This window comes from Microtus ochrogaster (genome assembly GCF_000317375.1).
Source record: "Microtus ochrogaster isolate Prairie Vole_2 chromosome 14 unlocalized genomic scaffold, MicOch1.0 chr14_random_1, whole genome shotgun sequence".
NCBI classification, from domain to species: Eukaryota; Metazoa; Chordata; class Mammalia; order Rodentia; family Cricetidae; genus Microtus; species Microtus ochrogaster.
Genome location: NW_004949096.1, coordinates 33,243,686 through 33,264,532, shown reverse-complemented (window position 1 = coordinate 33,264,532; position 20,847 = coordinate 33,243,686).

The window sequence follows — 20,847 nt, the reverse complement described above, 5'->3', positions numbered from 1 at the left end:
TCTCCTGAGGCACTTTGGAAGGTCTAGCCTGAGTGACATTTGTAAGAAAACATGCTTGAAGTTACTGGGTCATTTTCTGTGCCTAGGAGCCAGGGCAGAGGGAGCGGCTGTATGAGATGGAGCCAGCTGAAGCTGAGAGGGCGGCAGAAAGGGTACGTGATGCTAAGCGATGTTTCCAGACTTCAGCATCCACATGCTTGTTCAGTGCTCGAAAGTCAGAGGAGGAAACTGGGATCCTGATCTCCATCCGGATCCTGGCTTCCCCTACCATCAGTCACAGGGCTGAAGACCCTAAAGGACCTCACTGGAGCTATTACTGCTGTTTAAACCCCGAGAAGTCAAGGACCCAAATTAGTCTCCTCTTAGCTTTTCTAGATAAACTAATGCTTATAAGAACCAAAGATCCCACACCCGGTGAAGTGGGAAGAGCGAGGAGAAGACACGCACACTCCCAATCCCATTCTTCTCTTGCATAACCAGCAGATCTCATCCAGTCTTTCAATTCAATTAAGTTCCCCAAGCTCAATCATCTGGCGCCTGTTTCAAAGTTGGGCCGCTTCATGGTGGAGTGGAAAGGCAGCTTCACACCAGAAATCAAGAACAATTGAAAACAAAACGTGAAGCCTACTGGATAGACTGTGTGCTCCACATGCCCAAGGCCCTGGGTTCCATCCCCAGCACCGAACCATCCTCAAAACACCTGAAAAGAGGAGACAATTAGGAAGTTACAGGATAGCATTATCACACTGCCTGGGCAGCCTTCCTCCGTCTCCTGCACGCCACACAATGGCCTTCAAGACTGTCTTTGTTCTGGTGTTTCTCTGGGCTGTCTTGCCCAGAGACTCCCCCACCCCTTTCCTTCCTCTGGGTAGGTTTTAATTGGGTAGACACTGCTTCTCAGACTTGAAAGTACACAGGCGTCACCTGAGGTCTTGTTAAAACACGGATTCTGACTCAGCACATTGGGAGCAGCCCGAGAACCTGTTTCTCTAACAAGTGTGTGGGTGACACCAGTGTGCGCCATATGCTCCGGGATGGGTGGATTATTTGATTATTTTAGTCTCTGCTTTCTGCGTTCTCTAGGGAGTAGGCAGAGGCTCCTGGGTGCCTGCCCTAAAGCAGGCACCCCTAGGCCAAAGAAACTCCTTTTCCAAGGAAGGAGAGCACCTGATTTCTCTTGTGCTACTTCAAGGGAGAACCCCGCCAGACCTCTGTGACACTGTCCCAATTCTCAGAGACACTGAGGAACAGCCTTCTTATATTACATAACAGAACAGAAAAATCACACTGGCATGGTTTCTAAACAGAGGGACTTTTAATAAGCCAGGCGCACAGACATTACAAATTCTCATTCCGCCTTGCATTTTGTCATCTATCTTCTGGGAATGAGGCTTAGAGATCATGGTGTAACTCACTTAGAACAACAGACAATTGTCACAGCCTGTTAATTCCATCTGCTTCTGACGGGGAGGGGAAAATGGTTCCGTAGTGAAGTCAGAGGGGCTCAGACCCAGACAGGGGTTTTCCTGAGGGTCCCACAGCGAGAACTCTTGTATAATGAGAGGAGCGAAGGAAAGGAAAAAAAGAGCGCCAAGAGGCTGCCGGGTGATCAAGGCTTCTGTCTGCCAATCATGCTTGATGACATTTGAGCCTTCTCTTCAGAAAACAACAACAACAACAACAACAAAAACACAAACAAACCACAAACCACTGTCTGTGGGAGTCGCAGTGTAGATAAGGAAAGGAATGAAAGGGACGTTAGCTCCAGTCATGGTGGTGACATGTTGTGTCTACATGTGGACTAGGCCTCTAACTGAAGTGCCCACAAATTACCAAGTGCTTTTGAAACCAAAAAGGTCACTGCCTAAACATCCCTCAGTTTCTTTAGCTTAGATTTCTTTTTATAAATTGAAACTTTATGTAAAAAATAAGACAGCATGCACCCGAATTAATCAGACCCGAGATCTATACATCTCAGTGTATAGAATTCTACGCAGAACAGTCATTAGGAAGCTGTGCATATGTACATTGGATTTCACATTCATTTCATGACTAAGATTATTGGTTTTACTGTGTAAAATGTGTATAATTTCAGGATGACTTTAGAAGTTCACTTACTGTTGTTGGGAGCCAGGATTTTCCGCCATCTGACTTGGGACTTATGTCATCTTGGGTAAGCAGTTCAACCTTTTAGGCTTTCTTTTGTTGGTGAGCTGATGGGACAGACTCTTGCTATTTTCCAGTGTGTATCCCGCGGAATAAGTATTGGATTAAAATACTGTACGTCGTTCAAGTAACGGTGACTAATGCGGAGTTGGGGTTCGTTTCTTTGGTGCAGAGCCCTTATACACTAATCCACACTAGGGATGCCAAAAGATGCTAGGATGTGCTATTTCCTGAAGAAACTACTATGTCCAATCTGATCACAAAGGCCACCTCCGTTCCTTCATTGCCTAGCCTCCCACCCTCTGAGTAAAAGCCCTTTTCTCTCCCATTACCTGCCTCCCAGCCTCTGAGTCAGAGACCATCCACTCTTTCTCATTCCTTGTCCCCCACTATCTGAGAGTCAGAGACCCACCCACCCCTCATCCTGTGAGTCAGAGACCCTCCCCTCTCGTCCCCTGTCCCCTACCCTCCAAGTTTTAACAGCATGTCTTGTGACTTGAGGATTTGAATACAAGTGGGAAATGATCATTATATAATACCTCAATTCTAAATAAGTTTACATAGTTAGCAATTATTTTTAAATTTTTAAAATAAATTTAGCAGCTCCCATTTCTCAAGTTCCCAACTTAGAGATTTTCCAGAGCCTTCCTGCAAGCCTTGAAAAGTCCCCTTTCCGTTCAGTTTTTGTGTTGACATATGAAGTTGATGTCAATTATAAAAGCTTGAGTGAATTCAATACTTTCATACATTGCAAGTCAAAGTTGTGTGCATCTGAAGCTAATTACTTAGGCTCCCGAGACTGTTCTTTAATTACTTGACCAGGGGAATGTTTGTATGATTTAAACATTAGCTTCAATATTCTCAGTCAACTGTTTTAGGCTCTTATAAAAGCACATCAGATTGATTTTTATGGCCAAGCTAATGGTTGAAAACTTCTTTTGAAAGTGGTCCAGAGAAAGAAAATAGACTTCAGACAGGTTGATTCGAGGAGAGGGACAGATACAGGGGAAGCTAAAGTTCATTATCAGCTACCATCTCGGGGAGCTAGAGGGTCCTCTAGGAGTCATTTCCAGGACAAGAAATTATGAGTTATCCATTTCCCTCAGCACTTGAGAGTCTTCCTCGGGGGGTGGCATCGTTGGCGTAGGAGCCCCAGTAGCGAGCAGGCTATTACAGTAACCCACGCAGTGAAGCCTAGCTGTCTATTCATTTTAATTTCTTGGGTAATTGGTTTCATCTATTAGCAGTCAGCCACATATTTAAGCCACAAATGACTTTTCTCCATTAAAAAAAAATCAACAAAAAACTCTTTCCTCTTGGGTGTGATGGTCAACTGAGCCAATAAGCCTGGTGGATTTTGTTAGCTTCTTCTATCAATGACTTCCCACACCCCTGGGATCGCTAAATAAGGTCTACTCAGCGACTCCTGCCAATTATTTTTTTCCCTTTAACAAAAATGTCCCAGAAATGTTGTGCATTTTGCCATCAGTTTTCCTTGATTATAAAACCCAGATTTATAAAATGGACTTAGTGGAATTCACGATTTCCGCAGAACACTGCGGACGGCAGTTTAATATGTCATTTTCGAAGGGCGGGAGGAGCTGAGTGGCTTTTACGGTCCGCAGTAAAAGCGCTCCTTCCTAAGAGACAGCGCCGTGATTTTTATGTGTTTCTTGCATCTCAAATGTGGATTTACTTGGGCTACAAAACATTTACACTTTTCACAACCAAGAAGTTATTGACTTTGCAAAGGAAATGTGAAGAGACTCTCTGCTGCCTTCCCTGTCACCCGTCCCAAATGCCTGCGTTTTCTTCTGCTGTCATCACTATTATCCAATAACCAAGCCCGGGATAAACAAGCCAGTGTGGCCCATTGGAAGCTGGAGCTGAAATGTCCTGCCATGCTCATATGGGGAGAATGATGTGATTTATATTATCCTTGAAAGGATGACAGAAATCTGCTCAGAGCAGACAAAAATCATCATTTGTAGTTGCCCGTTGCTGGAATTCTATGGCATTCATTGGGATGTGGGTGATTTATATTCGTGCGAAGCGCTCACTTCCCGGGTACCACGAGCACTGATCTCCAGAGGCCTCCTCTCCAATTGTGAAACATGGTCAAAGGGAGAAAAAGAGGAAGGATTTATTACTTATAAGGTTAGAGCAAGGAAAGACAATCTTCTATCTTGGAAGAGTCTTTGGGGTCAGTGGAGCTGGCTGGCTTACCAGAAATTTTCAGTGTTTCAAAATCTCGTTATGAAAGATTTCAAACTCAAAAGACATTACTGTGATATCTTCATGAATGAAGGGTAAACAGATTTTGTGAGTGGTCCTCTAATCCATCACTCTCTCTCTCTCTCTCTCTCTCTCTCATTTTTGGATTTTGAGACAGGGTCTTACTGTGTAATCCGGGATGGCCTGGAATTCTTTAGGTAGGCCAGATGGACTCAAACTCACAACTATCTTCTTCCCTCTGCCTTCATATACTAGGGGATGCCTAGCCTTTCCCTGATATAACTTTGTAAAATAAGTATTATGTCAAAATTACATTGAAACCCTCTTGTCATTCACCCCCTATTTGCTTTATATAAATGCAATTTTCAAAATTTCCCATGCATTACTGCACATGTACATGACTACAGTCCATGTGTGTCTTGAGAAACGTCCTAGGATCCCACCCACATATTTATAATTCATCTATTTACAAATCACTGAATGGTTTTCTTTGTATCCATAGATAATTGAAGTCATTGTCACCTTGAATTCTACTGCTTCTTAATTTCCTTAGAAGGAAATCCTGTGCCTTTTCTTGATCCCCTTCCATATTCCTCCTAAGGCACTGCTAATCTATTTTCTGTTCCCACGAATGTATCTGGAAATTCCATACTCGCAAATTACATATGTGTGTGTTTTGTGCCTGATTTCTTTCACTGAGCACAGTAGTTTGGGGCTCTGTTTATGTTATAACACACCATCATCACATGCCCATGCCAGAATCCGTTTGTCAGCTGATGACAGACAGCTTTTTTTCTGCCTTTTGGCTCTTATGAGTGATGTCACCATCAACATTCGCATCTGTGTTATTGTTTCTTTGGGGTTGTACTAATGACCGCGTGTTGGTTTTTAATGCAGACAGTCCAGTTCATTGTAAATGCCACATGGGGCTTTGCTGTACTAACAAGTCTAATGTGTTTTTCTTTTCTATCTGTCTTTGGTCCTCTGTGATATCCTTATGTCTCTGTGTGCATGTTGGGTGTCTTCCTCCCACAGGTATGACTACATGGTAGACTTCTCTAGTCTGCATATTTTCCTCCAACGTCTCCTTCAGCAAAACAAACACATTTCAGACACATTTCACTCAAGACATAAAGCATAGTCCTTACCCACATTTCTCCAAACTCATGACCTCTGTCGATATTTTGGCCTACATATCACTCATAACTTGTTTTAATATCCCTCTGTCTGGGCATTAGTGCAGTTGAGCCCAGTCCCATGGGCTTATTGATTGTTTCCCCACTTCCTCTACAGAATTTCATAGAGATTGATTGCAGCTTCCTGTTGTATTTTTGCATCAATTTGAAATATTCTTTATAGATTATTTTATGTCCATTAAAAGAGATTTCAAGTATCTTCTCCTGGCCTTATCCATTTCCCTCAAACTTTATTGCTCTTTTGTGCGATGTGTGTACGTGTACAAGGAGTGTGTGGATGGGAGGGTGTTGTGTGCACACCATGGTGTGTGTGGAGGTCAGAGGATTACAGTATGGGGTCCGTTTTCTCCTTCTGCCTGTATGTGGGATCCAGAATCAAACTGAGGTGTAGATGGAGAGATGGAGATGGCTTGTTCATTCCCAGTTGCCTAGATCTGAATAATCACACAGAAACTATATTAATTACAGCACTCTTTGGCCAAAAACTTGGGCATATATCTTGCTAGCCCTTATATCTTAAATTAACCCATTTCTATCATTCTGTATTTTACTATGAAGCCCATGGTTTGTTACTTCTTGCTTCTTGCGCAGCTACATGATGTCTGCCTCCTTCAGCAGCTACATGGAGTCTCTGACTTCTCTCTCTCTCTCTCTCTCTCTCTCTCTCTCTGGATTTCCCGTTTTCCTCATTTTTTTCCCTTGAGATAAAAAATCTCAGTGAACAGCCCAGGTTGGCCTGAATGTCCCAAGTGCTGGGATTACAAGTGTGTACCACCATGCCTGGCTTCCATTTCCCTAAAATAAAAAGAAAATACATCTTTTCTGGATAAGGTGTAATATTTCTATAATCCCCAAACTCTGGAGGCAGGAGGATAATGATTATGAGGACAACTTATGTTACATGATAAAGCTCTGTCCACATTAAATAAATACATTGATTTTAAATTTTAATACAAATTTGCCAGTGTTTTTTTTATGACACAAATATCTTACAGCCTGCTTCTAAAATTTCTTTCTGTGGGTTGAGGAAATAGCTTAGCTTGCTATAGAGGAGTGAGAGCCTCAGTTGGCTCCCCAAAGTCCAAGGAAACACCTAGGTATACTGACCTGTGCCTATAATTCCAGGGCTGGGAATGTGTGGGTGAGTCTTGGGTCCTAGCAAGAGACTCTGCCTAAAACACAGCATGGGTGAATTGTTCATGAGCTGTACCCAAGGGTGTCATTGGCCCCCGTGTTATCAGAAATATACATGAGCAGATGTGCACACAAATAGATGTGGTCCCACTGTACACTCATACAAACAGTTCTTTCCAAAGACAGTGTTACTCTGTTTTGTTTCTATGAAGTGCTTAGTTTGGGAATTTTTCACACTGAACCTTAAATTCATTTGGAATTCTATATGTGTGTGTTTTCATGGAGTTAATTTAAAAAATCTAATTTTACGTTTTAAAAATTATCTTCTTAAACACCTAATTGTCCTAGCATTGTATACCAAATATATTACTCCCCCACCTTGAAACAGCATATTTTATGCATATATATAAAATATGCATATATATGTATATATACACTTTGAATGTATTAGGGGTATAATTTGTGTGCATTGGGGAGAGGGTGTAGAAAGAAAAGATGTCTTGGCTCCATCTTTTGTTTACCATAGTGTCAAGGCCACATTATTATTTAACTTTATAGCTAATCTTGTATCTGAGGAGATAAATCCCTTTTCTTCCTTCCTCTTATATGCTTCAAAATTATCTAAGGTATTTATTATTTTTTGTTATTCTATTTATGCATTAGACTGCATCAGAATTGTTACTATACATGTTCTAAGTGCAATAGTATAAAATGTATACCTTTAGTCTTTACTGAGGTAAGTACGCAAAGCAGAGTATGTAATTTCCAAATGAGTTCATGGCCAAAGGAAACAAGGAAGCAGTATAGCAAACTCTAGGATCTTCACAACCATAACTGGACATCCACAGAGTGTTATGTGTCAGCCTTTCCGGTGTGAAGATAGCCATTGTTGGACTACGAAGATCATATCTGGTAAGCCAATCTAATAAACTCCCTTTAAAACAGATTCATCTTACCACTTTTGTTCCTATAGAGAACCCCAACTAACACAAGTGAAAATGCCTGGAATCTCTCAGTGCAGAGAATGAAATTGAACAAGAAGAGTCCCAGCTGCAGTGTTCTGAATCTATAGGGCTGCTCCTAGCCAGTGACATCATGTGGCAATGAATGATCTTTCTGGAACCAGTAGACCCAGTAGTCTCTAACAGTCTCTGGATGGTGGTGTACACCTATACACTCAGCGTTCAAGAGGCAGAGGCAGGGGGATCTCAAGTTAAGGTCAAACTGGGCTGTCTTAAAAGTTGGAAGTGAAAGACCTCAGAGTGGTCCTTCCCTCAGGAAGAGACTCCTAACCCAAGACCAGTCGAGACACCACTGGCTGCAATTAGCATGAGGTTTATTGGGTGGGCACAGGTACCTGTGGTCGGCAAATCCTTTCGGAGGACTTACGCGCCTTCAGGTTGGGGCAGTGGGTTTTTATGGGGTAGGGCAGCAAAAGCGCGGGTACAGAAGCGAGAGGCGTAGTTACAGGGTTTTCATTGGTCAGTTTGAATGTGGCTGAGCTCAGAGCGGGGCAAGGTCCCTAGTTTCCGAGAATTCAGCCGTGGGCTGCCTTGGCTCTTATCTAGGACAGACAGGGTGTCTTTCTCGGTATCCACCGTCCCTCGACGCCCGGCCACATTCTTGGTATTCCCCCGGTCCTCCCCCTGGCCCAAGCCACAGGGGTCCCTATCTCGTTTTGGCAGCTTCTAAAACTGCCCTATGTTTATACCCTGGATATTTAGTACAAGCCTTGCAAAATGGCATTACAGGTGCTAAGTTGTTTAACAAGCTTGGCGGGGGGTCTTTCAATAGGAAAGAGGGCAGCAGAAGCAGATTACAGAAGCAAATGCGTGGTTAGTGGTCAGTTGGAATGGGGCAAGGGGCATAGGTGGTTCTTCCTTTCCCAGCACAGATGTATGGCAACAGATTTCCTGTTAATTGATGTCCTGTCTTATCCTATTCTATGGATATAGATAGCCTGCTTTACAGCCAGGGACCCTGACCTCACTCTGTACTTACATTTGTTCATCAAAAAGCCTTGTGAAATGACATTACCACAGCTAAGCTGGGATCTTTCATAGGAGGCATTGTTTCTTTTGTGAACTGCTGATATTCTAAGTTTGGCACATATGCTGGCTATAGGCATCCTGTTTCCCCAAGCAGGCGGGATGTTCTCATGAGAGCAGGCCAGCTGCGGGTTCTGGGGGGGTGTTCAGAGGGTCTTTCAGAAGCATCTCAAAAACAAACAAAACTCAACATTTTCACGTACCACCTTGAACACATGGAATGCCCAGACCTGCATACTGATTGTGTTTTTAAAGAAAAATTTAGCTGAATGAAAGTGCAATGAATAAAGTACATTTTAAAGAATAAATATTGGTAAAGGGAATATTTACCAGGCTTAAGTACAGCAACTATTAATTTGTAATCTCAGCACAGCCTTGAAATTTACAAAAGCGGTGGAAGAGATGGCTTAGTGGCCAAGGGTGCCTGCTGCCCAGCCTGACGAGCCCCGTCCCATCTTCACATGGTCAAGAGAGAGAAGTCGACTTCAGAAAGCTATGCTCTGACCTCCACATGAAGTCTGTGGCAGGTGTGTTTCTGTGCCTTTAAGTTAGTTAAACACATGCACGCACAAACATGTGTGCATATATGCACACCCTTTGGGTTTTCTTTTCTGGCTCCATGTCCTTCAGCCTCTTTCTTTCCTTGTAGGCTCATCTTCAGCATATACTCTGCCTGCCCATCCTTTTCCTGATGGCTTGGGCTGCAAGCCTAGGCTGGTTTGAATTAACCTCTGCCAGGTATAAAGGGGCACCACCCACACCAAGGCCCTATCACGCAGCACGGGAGTCCCTGAGACAGGCTGGTGCTCACTGGGACTCCAGACCACACTAGGTACAGAAAGGACTGCAGCTTCTCTCTTTGACTAGAACCCAGCAGATTCTCAGGAGCTGACTTCTAGTCATGGGCGACACATGCATGGGCCTGCTTTTCATTTTGTTTTCCTTCAGGGAAAGATTACATTGTCACCCAACTCTCGAACAGAAACTGACAGACTTTTACATCACGCTGCTAACAAGGGATGTTTCCCAAGGCCACCCTTCCACAGAGACTGGCATTTTCAGATGAGCCAGCTTCACCCAGAAACCTGGCGAAGTGAATGTTCCTTTCACTCTGAACACTGCCAGCCCCACACTGGCTCTGGGGACCCTGACTCATATGCTTCCAGTTCTTCCTGTTGTTTGTTTTTCAGCTCTTGTTTGCATTCCGCTTTTGTTTCTGGTACCTTGTGAATGTGTATATGAGCATGTTGTTGCTTTTTTCGCAGCGCTCTCTACCTGGAGGATCTCTGCAGCTGGAGGATCTTAATTCCTCTTTCTCTGCTGTCTTGTTCAGAAAGACTCTCCCTGCAGTCAGTTACTAGCAGCATACGGGCTCTGGTGCAAGAAGGCCCGGGAAATGCAGCAAACTGAAAATTATTCAGGACCATGAGAACACGGGTTCGCCCAACAACAGACATCCTGCCTTGCCATTTCTATAAATGACTTCTAAAACTGTGCTATGCACTAGGAAATAGAATTAATGTTCAGGGAAACAAATGTAAGAAATTCTTTATGGCCTCTGTACTGAAGGAAAACCAAGCACACAGTTTGTCAGGAGATAGAGAAGCCCAGGGATGGGAGTCCTGGGATCTGAGATACTGATCAGTGTCCCCTTGTCCAAGAACAGGGGGTCCTGTTAGATCTGCACCTGTCTCCATCCCCAAATGCTAGAGAACAGCACACCATCTGGACGGTGCAGAAGATAAGCACCTGCTAGTTTAGAATAATCTCAGGCTCCTCGCTCTTCTGTCTAACCAGTCAGCCATCGAGGAAAGAGAGATCATATTACTTTGCTAGAAATTGTGAAGAAAGGAAAAGAAACATAGAAAGCAGGACAACATGCCAGCGTAAACGCCTAAGAAGTCAACAGTTTGGGAATGAGGACGTCCTGGAAGAGCGTGCGGGTCTCCAGCTCGAGGTGTTTTCTGCTCTTCTCCCCATTCTACCCTTGCACACATGGACTTGTGACGAAGTAATCATGTTTTGGGGAGGAAAACCACCGTCCCAGAGGACTTCATGGCATCTAGATTATTTGGCTTTTGAAGCTGAGGCGTGTTTGTACCCCACCTCCCAGCTGCTTCCTCTGTGTCGCCAGCCTTCCATTTTTCTTCAGGTGATCTAGTGGAGTCCTGACTCGCCTCAGCCAATCCCAGCCATTCCTTTTTCCTGGCAGTATCTGAGTCTGATGGCAGTTGTGTGATCTACGGCATGAGAGCTGGGTGTAGGGGGAGCTGGTGGAAGATTTCCAGAAGGCTCTTCCTTCTCAAAATAGATAAAAGAAGCTTGATGTGACAGTCCAGTAATCCAGTGCTCAGGAAACTGAGGCAAGACTATCAGAAGACGAATTTGGGAGACACAGTGAGCCTTTTTCAGATGGGCATAGCCGACAAACAACTGATAGCGAACAAATCTATTGTCTGATCCGACGCTATTGTTTGCCAGTGTTGTTTCTGGTTGTGGAGTCATCTTGTGAGTATGAGAAACACTCTGTCAAGATGAAGCCAATGTGTTGGCATTACACTGTCTGCTGGTGTTCTCGTGTTAACTTGACACAAGCTAGAGTCATTTGCCCCAGCTTAGAAAGTGCCATCAGATTGGCTTATGGACAAGACTATGGTGCTTTTTCTTAATTAGTGATTGGTGTGAGAGGGCCCTGCCCACTGTGCTATCACTGGGCACTTGGTCCAGGCTGAACAAACCATGGGGAACAAGCCAGTAAGCACTGCCCCTCCATGGCCTCTGTATCATCTCCTGCCTCAACTTCCCTTCATGATGGATTGCCAGCAGGACATGTAAGCCAAGATAAACCCTTTCCTCCCAAGTTGTTGTTGTTGTTGTTGTTTTTCCACAGTGATAGAAACCCTACTTGAGACACAGTGGACAGAAGGAACCATCACTAACAGAACAGTTCTTAGCGGCCAACCGCCAAGTAAACAATATAATCTTTCATCTTGGTTTATTTGTTGGTTATTTTCTCTTTAAAACTGCTAGCTCTTGGTGGCCGTCTATCTTAGGCTTCCAACTGTGAACTGTCAGGGACAGTATGATGCAGGTCTTTGGGGCTGTCCCAGGACAGCAGGGAAGATGTCTGTGTGACACCAGAGGATTTGGTCTTTCCTTGGAACCCTAGGCTCTGACAGCTGGTGCCAAAGTGGAAAAACACCCCCAGAAGGACAGACATCTGCCTTACTCCCTACTCCTCGATCCAGCCAACCCAATTACAGACACAGAGACAGAGGCCCACTGGGAGTTGAATTCCCCACTTTCATTCCCCATCGCCACCCTTATCCCAGCTCTGCTATAGGATGCTGTATGATGCTGTACAGACAGGCTTTCATTCGGAGGTGGTAGGAGAATAAAACCAAGAGTGAAATGCTCAAGATTCTGGAAAGAATAAGGAGGCAACAGAGGACCCAATGTGTGTCACCAGCGGTTGTTTACCTCTTTCAGTGACTAGTAAGGTTTTTTTGTGTGGGGGGGGCGGGCATTGAGGAGGTCTCAGACAGTCTCTCTGCTTCCTGCTTAGTTTCTGTCTCCATTGTCACTTGTCTTGGGCTTCTGTCCCTGGTGGCTGGGGTCCCAACAAAATACAGGGGATTTACAGTTCAAACAAGAAGATAATCACCCAGAAATCAGATTCAAATCTGCACTGACTAAAGAGACGCTAGAGAAAGAAAAGTGTTATGAAACCTTTTTCTTCTCACAGACTTGGTCCTGGGTCTGGGGAGCCCACCCTGTGTGTGCAAACAGGCTGTATTTACTTGAATTGAAAGCCCTTCCAAATGCTTAGAAGATGGGAAAGTTTGTCACTGATGTAGAAGAATTGATGCTTATCTTGTTAACTGTCAAAGCTCAAAAAAAGAAAAAAAAAAAAAGAAATCCGCTACAAAGCCAACTTTGGTTAGATCCCAAATGCTGTTCCTACACCGAAGAAATAAGAAGTCAGACTTCTCATTTGTGCAGGCAAAAATTACGATGCATGTCATGCTGTCATTATACAAAGTGACTTTTTTTAAGTAAATAAAATAAGCAAGCAAACACACACATACACACACACAAACCCCTCAGAGGCTCACCAATGCCTCAACCTGGAGCAATAAAGCTGTGTTGAAACACTGCCATTAGCGACCATCTGGTGTCAGCACCTGGGATGTCCTCTTGACAGTGTTGGCTCATGCCTTGGCCCCTTGTTGAAGAAGCATCTCTACTGACAACACAACATTTAGGGACCCACCCTGGGTGCTGTGATTCTCTGAGTTCAGAGTCTAGTGACCCCCTATTTGCTGTTCAGGGTTTCCTAGACTACTTTTTGAATCAGAGAAAGTTTGCACTCATTGTTTCCTTGAGACTTCTCCCAATGCCCTGTGCCTGTCAGCATCTTTTGTGCAGATCACCGATAGGGAAGAAGCTGCCTTTGATAAATCTTGGCATTGAAGGGAATAGGTCTGAAAGATGAGAAGAGCTACTTGCTTGATCAGTCTTCCTCTGCTGCTCTCGAGTTTTCTAACTTGAACTTTCAGACTATAAGAGTTGTAATCCTCAGTCATACCAAAGGCAAAGTCATTTTCTGCTTGTAGTACTGCAGATCAAGAAATCTTAGAACACAGAAGCCAGACAAATGACAGATACATTCACAGATTTCCAGACAACATAGCAAAGAACTCTTAGTGCAGATAGAGGTGCAAAATGAGGAAAAGGTTTCTATTGATGCTCTGAATGCATTGAGCTCACTGGTTTTTGCATTTTAGATTTAATCTCTCACTGCATGGGAAGAATTTGGCCAGAGGAGGGTATATAGGTAGGGTCTGGATGACACCTGCTTGTTGTCCTTTATTCTTCCCCAGTGGGTTTTGTTATAACAAAGCCAATAAAAAAGCACTTTTAATTTTCTAGGGCAATCTCCCAGTGTTCAGACAACATAATCTTCTCTGAGATCAAGTTTCTGACCGTCTTTCATGAAGCTGCTTGAACCAGCAGGGAAAGTTCAGTAAGAAAGAGTGGGTCACTGTGAGCTACAGTAACATCCAGTCTGGCAAGACAGGTCCAGTGGTGCAATAATGGCACAGATGTCTCGGGAATAACCAACAGTTGTCTGCTTCAATTTAAGGCCATTCAATATGAGGGAACTCATGTCCAGAACTGTAAGCCTGGCTAAGAGTCCAAGGCCTGAAAGATCACAGAGGCTAGAGGCTAAGGGAAAATCTATTACTACCGTTTTTTGATAAATTGACATTTATTCAAGTGCCTTCTAAATACTTATTCTTCTAACCATAGATGATGAGTGTTATTCTTCTTTCTGCAGTGCATGTTGGCTGACACAGAGACTCACTCACAGCTGGTAGAGTGTAGGAATAACTGACTGTGGAGTGCTCACTCCCAGATGAGCCATCTCCATTACTCCTTTGGTCCTTAAAGCTCAGGGAACATCGCTGAAGAGGAGATGGAATTATTGTAAGAGCCAGGAGACCAGGAGTACTACTGTGAAATATCTTCTGGGTGGGACAGGGATATTGTTTCTGTGAACTCCCTAAAGCTGTGGCTGCCTTCACAATACCTGTGAAAGACCACACTGGCCAACATGAAAGCATGGATGAAGGGCAGGCTCACGAGGCCCCAGGCTTAGTCGTGGAGCCACAGGCATTTAATGGCTTCTTGGGGGAAGATAGTCAGATAGTCAGCTTTCTTCAGGGACATGGTCCCTGGTCCAAAAGACAAGCGGCGCTACATTCATGTGTGTATGGCAGAGCTAATTGGACTCGGTGGGTTACACTGTGGAGGAAAACTTCTGTAAGAATCTGTTACTGTGAGACTGATTGACTGATTAGAATTTCAGTGCTGTGGGGGGATTGAAATGTTACATGTCGAGAGACTAATTACCTTGTCTTGGGCTGATTCTAGCCCTTGGGACCAGCCAGGCCGGGCCCACCTCTGGGTCTGAACTAATAGCTTGTGACTAATAGATAGAAACTTTTTGGACTCTATTAAGGTGGCAGAGTTCTACAGTCCACCAATCCGAAAGCTACGAATGTCATCAGATAACATCCTGGGCCTATAGGAAAGTTTCCCCCATCTCTTCCTACAACTGTTTCTCTGGGGTCCCCACCAATGTCTTTTAAACTTGCCTTCATTTATGACTTCATTTGTTCAGTAAAACTATACAAACTTCATGATGCTGTTTCCATGTTCCAACATGGAAATTTTCAGTAGCCTAAATAAGTGTTCTAGTGCCATGGCCATTCAAAATAGTTTCAGAATAAACCATTTCTTGTTTCTGTTAAGATGAGAAGTGCGATTTTTTGCATCAGCGATACAAAATCATATGTGATATTACATATTATATATATGTAATATTTTTTAAAATATAAAGAAAGGGACATGAAGTTGAGAAGGGGGTGTGGGTGTGTGAATATGACAAAATTGCCCTGTATTCGTGCATGAAATCCACAAGGAATTGTAAAAGAGACAGCGTAGGCTAAGAGAGATCTTAGCAGTGCTCAATAGGCCATGTGCATAATATGTTTGCATCCGCAATCAACTTGTGTGAAAAACACAAACCACTGGGACTCCTGCGAGAGGTTTGCTTCGTCAGATTATTTGAAGCAGGAAGACCCACCTTAAATTTGGGAGGAACCTTCTGGTGGCTGCCCAGATAACAGGACATGGAAGAAGCTGCCTTTTGGCTGTGCGCCCTCTCACTTTCTAAGGAGCTCATTTATGCCGTCACTGTAACTTTCCTTCACTGATAGTAGAACTTCAGGCTTTCAACAAAGACCGGCAGCTCTCCAGGCCTTCTCCAGGCCTTCTGTGCCGGACTAACACTGTTGAGACTTCCAGCCTCATGGACTGACAATTACAAGATTCCCAGCCTTTCCAGTGTGAGATGCTAAATCCCCTTTCAATGTGTGTGTGTGTGTGTGTGTGTGTGTTTATTCTATTTGCTCTGTCCTTTAGAAAACCCTGACTTATATGCATAACACCTGCCTTCCCCAGCAAATATACAACCATGCTCTATTTCTTACACAGTTGTTGCTGGGGTGTGGGTTCACTCTTCTCTATCATTCGTGTCTTTCAAGTGCTAGTCTTGAAGCCTCTCTCTCCACTCTACCTCTGCAAAGCTTATATTCCTTGGAATGAGGCGGGTCCAGAGACGACCATATTTATCTTCAGCTAGTTCTAGCCTTCTGGAAACTTACAGGAAAGGTAACAAGAATGGCAGTATCATTTTGAACCTGTCTACAGGACTCCTCTGTTGGGAGCAACTGATGCTTTCTGTGTAGAAGATAGGATCCCGTCCTTCCATTTTTTCTCTTTGTTATTTTATTTTTTATCTATTTCCCTTTTGTGGATTAGAAGGCCCGCGGACTACACCTAAACCAAAATGCTATGCTATGCTGGAAGGCAGGTGGTCTGTAAGATCCCAGGGGTCAGTAGCCGTTGTTGGAAACTATGAGAGCCACGGCCCTGGAGATGGCTATTTCAGCAGAAGGTTCCAATAATAAGCATTCTGCACTAGAGAGACATCTGGAGTCAGAATTCTCCTCTGGTTCTTTTTATATTCATGTAGGCAGTGCAAAGGAAACCAAAACCTTTGATAATGGGGTTCGCCCTAACTCATATAATGTATCTATTTCCACTTAGGGAGAGTAAGTGATGGCTTGGCATTGGTTTGGAGACTTTCTTAGACTCAAAGAATATGCTATGTGTGCAAATCAATGCTCCTAATTGCCAAGGAGGAGCCCATTCCTGACTGAGTCTTTACCGTTCATCCATCATCAATGCCACACCAGCTTAGACATCCATCTCACGAACGGGAGCCCTGTTCTCAACATCCTATGTATGGAAACTCAACTTCATTGTGTCAACAGCTCCATGGGGGTCGATATTTTCAGTTTCTAGATAAGGGACTTGAGCAGAAATGTTGGAATATTTACCCAAGATCATATAGAGAACACTTGGGGGAGGGGCTACTGACTCCTCCTGCCCAGTGTTATTTATTGATAACATACTTGCTTATTCATGCTGGTCACAGTTTAGCTGAAATCCCTGTTCAGTCAGGTTGATGCTTAAGATGCTAGTGTACAGAGAGAACGGAGGCAGGCCCCTCACTGCACTACCTAAAGAACTTTAGTTACAGGTTCTGGGATCCTCAGGGAAGGATGAGGATTAGGCAACATAGAACTTGGGGATTTTTTTTAATTGTTAAGGAGAGAGTATTTCAATATTTTAGTGATGAGAAGTAAGTGCATCCTTACGTGACTTGAATATTTGCATGGCACAAATATTATTTAATTTTCTTTCACCGAAAGCCCTTTTCTCTTTAACCGAGAATAAAAACACCAGTTACTCAATTTTGCCAACACACGCAATTCGATATTATTCATTTTTTGAGGGCAGTATCTACATGGACTTTATCTTTGGACTCTTCCTCTGGAATTAGTTTAGGTGCGACTAGTCCAAAAGCAATATTTACATGTATAATTCATGGCGGATGTAATTATGGAATTAGTAAAGGGAGAATGCCCCGCGGGTGAGAGCGCACCTCCATCTGCATCTGTGTGGCTCAGGTCTGGCAGTGCAGTATAGTGTAGCTATCCTCTGAGGAGCCCAAATGGAATTATAAGAATCAGATATAGCAATCATTCACAAAACGTGTTCATTTAATGAGATTAGCTATCCTTGAAAGAATGAATAAGGAGTGTACCAACGTGAAGCTGAAATTGCCGCCCAGCACTTTAAACACTTGCATTGGTTTAAATATGTTACTGAATGCAAATAACCTGCCCTAGGGGGGGAAGTGAGAGCCTTGGCAGTAATATCTATTGAAAGCAAAATGCATTCTCAGATCAAGCGCTGCGATCATTGTTTGCACACAGGTGTGTATCATGAGGAGCGTCTTAAGAAAAACTGGAATGAAGAGGAGGCTCGTAGGTCAGAATGATTCCAGATCTTCCGCAAGCGAAATATAAATGCTGGGTGCAACGAAACCAGGCATACAACCAGTTTTGGAAAACACCAGCTGACAGCTACCTAAAAGTCCTCACGTTTGCCCATCAAACATATTTTGGCTCTTGCACTCAGCCCATAAATGCTGGTTACCCATGCTGGGGACCATTCTGCACATCTCCTCTGTGTCTGAGCATTGCTTGTTTAAGATTCGGAAGTGGCCCCTTGCACAAATAAATTCTATCAAATTTATATTATCTAAATGTTTTATTTTAAAAGACAAAATCAGTTAATAGCTTACTTTACCCAAGTGTAAGCTACTAAGCACACCCTCTCCCCAAAAAATCCTTCTAGTGGACCGTTACAACTTGGATGTGGTACATCAGCCCTCACTCATCTGGTAGCCTTGTGTAACCAGATACCAGGAGGTCCTAAGGTGATGATCTCATTTGAATAAGCAGCAATGAGCCAGACCCTTAAAGCTACTAGGGTGCTTTCCCCTCAGCATTCAGAAAGGCTGCCTAGGTCCCAGGCCAGGCAGGATTCCTTCTGAGAAGCTCATCCGTGATTCTCCTGGCGACAGTTGCTAGTTCTGGGGAGTTAAACTCCATGAATGTGCTGGCACACCCAAAAATGCTCACCTGAGCTTTTTCTTTTCTTCAATAAAAGGGCTGATTGGGGAAATTTAAACTTGCCTGTGTGTGTTTGTGTGGGGAAGAGACTATAGCCAGTGGATAAATGCAGCCTGTCTTCTTGTGAACATCTCTGAGTTCCAGGCTTGGGATCTAGGAAGTCTAGATTTGTTTGCTGTTTGGCTGTTTTCCAGACCTCCCTGAACTGGTGACAAGCCAGTTATGAAAAGTATCAGGCAGGAAAAGAATTGAACCAGTTGACATCATGGCTTTTCTCTCGTCCCAGGGTGGGATGTTTGTAATGCTGTGCTTGAATTACAGGTCCAGAAGGATGTCCCTCTGAAAGCCTGCTACCTTACTTACGCCGGCTCTGAAGGGTAGAAACACAGCAGAATTGACACTTCTGGGAGCAGGCCCTCGGTATGGCTGGCTGCTGCATCTGCTCAGCCTGAGGGCGTTTCTTTAGCCTGAATCTTGCCAGCCCCTCATAAAGCACTCCTCTAGGGGATAGGACTGTGGTCCGACCTGATACTATAATCCCAGTTACAAGCTGACCAGGCCACTCTCTGATTACAGGGCTCCTGGGTTTCAGGTTAAGATTTACTTCCTTAGCTTTGAATGGCAGAGACTGCTCTAGAGAGTCATTTTCCTTTCTCTTTTTATAACTCCTGTGTTTCAAGAGGGTCGGGTAACCTGGTGCAATGACCAACAATAGAGACAAAAAATCCAGCCATAACTTACAAGGCTTACACCACCATCCCACTGCAAACTTGAAATCACTTGTGTTCTAGGACATTCGCCAGAGTCTAACCAATCACGAGGGCTTCCTTTGACCACTCCTTCTTGTCCCCATCAAATATCCCAGTATGAGAAGAAGCCATGTTGATGGGATATTTGTACTGTATTATCTCGAATTATGTCAGACTTATGTCTGATGATTTGTGTTGATTCATGAATCTTTAAGGGGTCGTCCAGCTTCAACTGACTCATTCCGCAGCAGTGATTTACCTAAGATCCAGTTCAATGGGGTGCAAAAGCACTGCCTGCGTTCATGTGAGCTCCAGAACCCCTGTGCAAATGATGCTGTTCACCACTAACAAAAACCATTGGATGGTTACATGGTATGACGGATGAATGTGAATGAAAGAGACAGCACACAAGTCCAGGTAGGGGACTCCATTTCAGATTGTCTTCCGAGCTCCCGTATCTAACGTTCTTCACATGATTCCGTTTTATGCACCAAGATCAATTTTACACTGGACACGGAACAGATGTAGACTGTACTTTCCAAGTCAAAGCTAATCCACGATAGGCTGGGATTGGAAATTTATTTGGAAAGGAATTGCAAACATACTCCTGAAGTTAGCAGGAAACTCACTACCTGTTTCCGGTGTCTGTATCCCACCTCTGTTTGCAGTCCAGTCCAGTATCCTCCACGTGATGCTCAGAGAACCGCAGATCTAGATAAAATCAGAAGTCTAAGTTACTTTTTCTATGGCAGGTCAACAGATTATGCCAATTTTCAGAATGATTAATTAGGTTTTTATGTATCAGATTATCTGCTAAAATAAGGGAAGTCAATGTTTTAGCTTTGAATTAAGACAGAAGATGCACAAAGGTGAGTGAATGTGTTAGGTTTGGTGAATAGCCTCAAACTGAATATATTTATGTCAACAACACTCAGACAGCAATTTCATGTCACAGCCCATGCGTGGCAGCCCCTAAAGTCACCAATGCTCTCTCAAACTCCAGACAACCACCTCCACACCTTATAACTGTATACATTAGTATCTGTTCTTTTATACTTCTCAGAAATGGATAGGTGTTAAATGTATTTGCTGGGGTGAAGGGGTCATAGTTAATAAAAATCTTCCATGCTTTTGCGTTATTTGAAATCACTCATGCATTGTATGACTAAATCATGATTTATTTAGCCATTCTATCACTGCTAGACATTTGAGTGATTAGCCCAAAGATTTTTTTATTGTGTTGAGCTGTTAGAAAAAATAACAACCCACCTCTGGCTGGAGAGACGACGCAGCTGGTAAAGTGGCTGCCATGAAGCAGGGAGACTGCATTTGGATCCCTAGGGACCAGGTCAAGCCAGCTGCAGCCTGTAACCTTGACACTCCTATGGCAAGGTGAAAAGAAGGACAGGAGAATTCCTGAGAGTTCCGCAGCCAGTTAGCCTGACAGGTGCCAAGGTCAAGAGGAGACTGTGTCAAACAAAGTGGAAGGTGAGCAACGCGCACAGCTGTCCTTGACCCATCACACGCGCTCAGGGATGCACACGCCGGCACTTGCTCACATGAGCCGCAGACAAGGAAGAATGAAGCCATTCCCTCAAAGGGAGTAAGGCATTTTAGAGATTTGATAGATTCTCCCAAGGGAACAATGCTAGCTCAGACTGTGGAATTGGTAAAGTCTCTGATGCCGAGGACGGACTAGGTTTGT